The following is a 5473-nucleotide window of genomic DNA, read 5'->3' on the forward strand; positions in this document are numbered from 1 at the left end:
CAGAAGTTCCTATACATTTGTTCTTCATTTTCGTGATTGACCTTATCTCATTCACATATATCAATATCAGCAGAGCTGTTGTTATGTGGAACTCCTCAGGGCTTGCCCTATTTTTTTTAAAACTTATGGTAATAGTACAACATACTGCTAATTTCCGCCGGCAGTTTTCTCTACGTATTTGCTTTCAAAATAGGGGATGTAACAACCTAAGTAGGTAAAATGGGACATTTGTTCAAAATGGCTCTGAGCACTATGGGACTTAACATCTGAGGTCATCAGTCCCCTAGAACTTAGAACTACTTGAACCTAACTAACCTAAGGACATCACACACATCCATGCTCGAGGCAGGATTCGAGCCTGCGGCACTAGCGGTCGCACGGTTCCAGACTGAAGCACCTAGAACCGCTCGGCCACTGCGGCCGGCGGGAGATTTGTACCAAGACCTAATTTTGTAGTGTGGCTTTTGACAGAACTGTCCCATTGCATGAAATATCACAATTTGCTTTTCTCAGTAGAATCATTGCAGTCATATTCATTTCTTATAACAATAACTGAAGCTCACGCACAGTATCATCTAGCAGAGCAAAGTCGTCGGCAAATAGAAGTGATGTGAGCCGCTATATTGAGTTTGATGAACCAGCACACATTACATCACCTTAATATCAACTACTAGACAGTTTGGACACAGGTATTCTCAAAACTCCGAAATCAGTCTTCACTCAATCAGGAAATACAATCTATATTCAGCCCATTTGCTGAGATGGGAAAAAATTACAAAAGAAGTTTACCTACCTCCCACACCAAAAAACGCAACAAGAAACTTTGACGCATTCACCTGATATTTACAGAGCAACAGTAATGCTACCTAATATATATCTGGTATGTAGAACAAACACTGCTTCCAGAAGCTTCAAACTGAGATGTGGCCAGCGAGAACATAACGAAAACAGCATATATCAACGACCAGAAACCATGAAGATTTCTATAATTGAGGAACTTAAAACTCATTAAGTAGAATTAACAAAAGATAGACGTGTGTCAGAAACTTAGCAAACAGACGACACACTGCGATGAGTAATCATGAGATACAAAAAAGTGTAGCCAGTGGAAAACAAGAAGTATGGAACGACGCGCTTCAAACAACAAGCAAGCAGAAACTTCATACGTACTACTGTAATCTCTAACTAGAAGACGAAAACTATTAGGACCAAATTATCTAGTCTACAACGCATTATAAAAGACAGAAATCATCGGAGTGCAGAGTGAAAACTGAAACGTCTTAACTGATTTCTCAGCCAGCAACAACAATAGCACCACTTGTGAAGCACCACCAACAGCCGACAAATTTTGACACAAATTAGATCCCAGAAGGACGGACAACTACCAGATCCAACGATTCCAGCTGAAGTGAAGGAAACGATGTACAACTTACGTAGCTACTCAGCACCCGGTCCAGACCAAAATTCAACCACGACACTTTAAAATCTACCAATAAAAACTTGAATGCAGTCACTGGAATTTTTGATAGCTGCCTCATAAACAACTGCCTCTCGCCATCTTGGAAAATCACAAGACAGAATCAGTATCTTAACATGAAAAGGACCTCCTATCGTAGCTGTATAATTTGTATATTTGAAAGATTAATCCTCAGTAGAATAAAAGCAGAAGTAATAGTAATTCGATCTTAGGAAATTGCTTTTCAAACCAGACATTCATCGGAACTTCGTTTCAGAATAGCTGAGCAAATTATAATCAACACGAACCGAGGTAACGTCCTTCTTAGGTAAAGAAAAATCATGTGGTAGTGTCTGGATCAAAAATAAACAACGATTACCATTTACTCAGGAATTTCTTAAGATTCAGTATTATCTCCCATTACAGCTTGACATATATGTGAACGACATAACACTGAAACCACAAATACATTGGCAAAATTTGCCGGCAACGCAGCTTTATTGACAAATGGAAGAATAACAGACACTATCTTAAACAGAATGGAACAACAGAGTAACGTTGCACAAGATTGTACAAGGATGAATTTAAAAAAAAATGAAATAACCGCAGACAAAAGAGTAGTAATGATACGCTTAAGTATAATAGATATAAGATATACATAAAAGAAAAGAAAGCCAAGATCCCGAATTCCCTATATAGGCTAAATATATGTTTCCTCAGTTACAAAATCTTAAACCAAGACATTAAGTGAAGAATTTATATATTGGTGATACCACCAGTTAATGAAATAGCACCTGTACTCACACACACACACACACACACACACACACGCACACACACACACACACACACAGGAACAGAAGAGCTAACATAGTGTTAAATTAGATACTAAATATCATAAAGGGAGAGCAAGAAGTTCCCGGTCAAAGATCATACGAACTCCTTTCCCACATGTCGGTGTTTATATACCTGGTCGGTGTCTCACTGTGTTGCATGTACGCTGCAGCAAAGCCCTCGAACGGAAATTTTTTGATAGCCCCTTATATATAACCGGTCAAGTAAAAGATCATGGAAGAAAAACAGTTCTGTACTGGATGACTTAAAATGGACTATAAGGCATACAGAGAAACTGATCACACACCTCGAAAAAAACATCGTCAGGCAAAAGTAACTAGAAACATAATAGCGGGACCACAATGGAAACCCAACTGAAAGGGTGGGTTGGAACACTTGTGCGGGGGGACATTTAGGGGCTTTTCGCAGGCAGTATACAGGCACACTAAGAATTTGTTTCTTTTCTAGCAGTGCTGCAGATACCTGTTACTACTAATTAGTTTTAACGTATGTTGAAAAATTGAAAAACTGCGACGAGTCAGTTTTTTCGATGATTTGTTTTGCCATTACCAACTTTAGGCTGGTTTGCCCACCTTCAGACAATGTGTAGGTCAGGCTGAAATGTGTCAGTTTGGTTGGGAGCTGGCGAAGCCAATGGATGTAGAAGCAAACATCTAGCTGAAGTGTCTACATATTCCATCTCCGAACAGAACGTAGCTCCGACTTCTGTGAAAACAAAGCGTAACGTAGGCCTGCAAACCAAGCAACTAAACAATCAGGAAGAAAATTAGAAAGGACAATGATAAATCTTGTAGACCAAACCCATTAGTAAAATTATCAGATTAAAGATAAGTGAAAATGGGGAAATATCACCTTACGAATAATAACAACTTCCCCATAGTATAACGTACTATTTCCCCTGGTTTGTTGACATGTAATGTCACTGTGCCATAGCTACTGTCACTGCACGAACTTTCGTATTCCCGTCTTATATATCGTCTGTCAGAATATCTATGGGCCACTCTACGTTTTGTGTAAACATTTTAAATCAGGCAAAATTGCTTAATTTTTCTAGGAAATATTCAAGATGTGCTATTGTTTTACATTGTAGTACTCACATACGCGTAACACACTACCTACCCTGGCAAATTTCTATGTGTTTTCGATAGAAATACAGCTGGTCTCCAGAAACTAATTACAAATAACCTCTCAGAAAACGCCTTTTCATTACTTGAACATACAGGCAAGATAGACCGTCGGTAAAAGCACTGAATAAACTCCGTAGGAAGGTAGCCTTACAACCGACATACTAATTTAATTATTATTAGTGCTGATTTTGTAATCATCTGTTATTTGTTTTTATTTCGGATATCTACTTTCGACAGTAAATAATGTTATAAACGCTTTTTTTAGTGAACCAAGTAACTTCCGACTTCTGGAATGCTAAAATTATATGTAGCCCTTGTGACGAGTGCAGTCTGCCTTGAAGCTGTCACCCAGAGCAACACCTTGTTTTAAGGACTGGCGCCGATGGCGATTTTCCTGTGTTACAAAATGCTGTTGGAGGTAGAAGTTAAGGTGGAAGCAGAGATAGCCTGCGATCGACTGTTCATTAGAGGTCTTCGTGTAATTAGAGTATATAAATTCCACTTTTATTTGTTGATTCCTCAAATTTGTGCATGAAGATGTTGATATAAGAAGCTGTTGGACAAAGAGCTAAAGACAGATATATGGTGGCATGGCAGACTGTTAGACAGTTATTACAATGTTTTGCTAAAATTTATAGATAGGCTGCAAATTTTAAAACGCAAAAGAACATTTTCAAAACCGCAAGATACCAAAAATTCGGAAAACCGATGAAGTACTGGAATACGTACATTCAAGATTGAGATGAACTGACTTGCAGTTTTCACCTCAGACACAAACACAGTAACATACCCTGCACTTTGTAGATGGCGAACCACAAAAAGAAAAAAAAAATCGCGATACTGAATGCAAAGAAGCTATCCAACCTTGCATCTAAGGTAATAAATCTCTAAGGAGTCAGACAGTTGCAAAGAACATGTGGTGAAGTCGATACTAAATTCCCAACAGGACTCCGAGGAATTAAAATTAAGATGGAAGAACGAGATCGTGTAGGGGTGTTAAAGTACTGCCGTATAGCTATTAATGACGAGAACATCTACCTTATTATAAAGGAAACGCTGCTAATACTTACAAAATCAAGGTATTGTGTGTAGTACATTGCAAAAATTATTTTCCCAATGTGTCAGTATGTGGCTAACTAACAGAAAAGAAAGCTATTATTACCCGAAATCTAGGGGAAACATCACAACTCCATTACAATAATTACTTCTGAAGTAAGTATTGATTGAATATGTGTGATTCTTAGAGCTATATCGGTTATATCTCTCTCGTATTTCTCTGTTACTCCACTATTCTCCATTTCTACGGATCAAATGACGTTAGAATTACATAGGCTCACAATGAGGCTTTTAATAGAAGTAACGGATTTAGTTAAAGCGGGCCAAGACCCAAGACAGTCTGTTACTTTACACAGTGTATATAAACAAAGAAAATGTGGACCGATATTCATAACTGGTAGAATATATTTTTTATCACCTAATTCTTTCCTGATAAACTGTTTCCAAGGGAAATCTCACAATGTATGTGCATTAATTTGTTACCTTGGGCCTACCCGACGACATGAAGTTGATCCTAAGGGTCACGCCTACGCAAGCGACATTTAACTTACCACCTACTCGCTTTTGAAGATAAGCAGTTAATGAAAATTATCAAAATTCCAGTACAATGATAAAAAAGACTTACACAATGTTGTGACTGTTGTTGTTGTTGTGGTCTTCAATCCTGAGACTGGTTTGAAGCAGCTCTCCATGCTACTCTATCCTGTGCAAGCTTTTTCATCTCCCAGTACTTACTGCAACCTACATCCTTCTGAATCTGCTTAGTGTATTCATCTCTTGGTCTCCCTCTACGATTTTTACCCTCCACGCTCCCCTCCAATGTTAAATTTGTGATCCCTTCATGCCTCAGAACATGACCTACCAACCGGTCCCTTCTTTTTGTCAAGTTGTGCCACAAACTCCTCTTCTCCCCAGTTCTATGCAATACCTCCTCATTAGTTATGTGATCTACCCATCTAATCTTCAGCATTCTTCTGTA

The sequence above is a fragment of the Schistocerca serialis genome, chromosome 3 (assembly GCF_023864345.2).
Source record: "Schistocerca serialis cubense isolate TAMUIC-IGC-003099 chromosome 3, iqSchSeri2.2, whole genome shotgun sequence".
NCBI lineage: Eukaryota > Metazoa > Arthropoda > Insecta > Orthoptera > Acrididae > Schistocerca > Schistocerca serialis.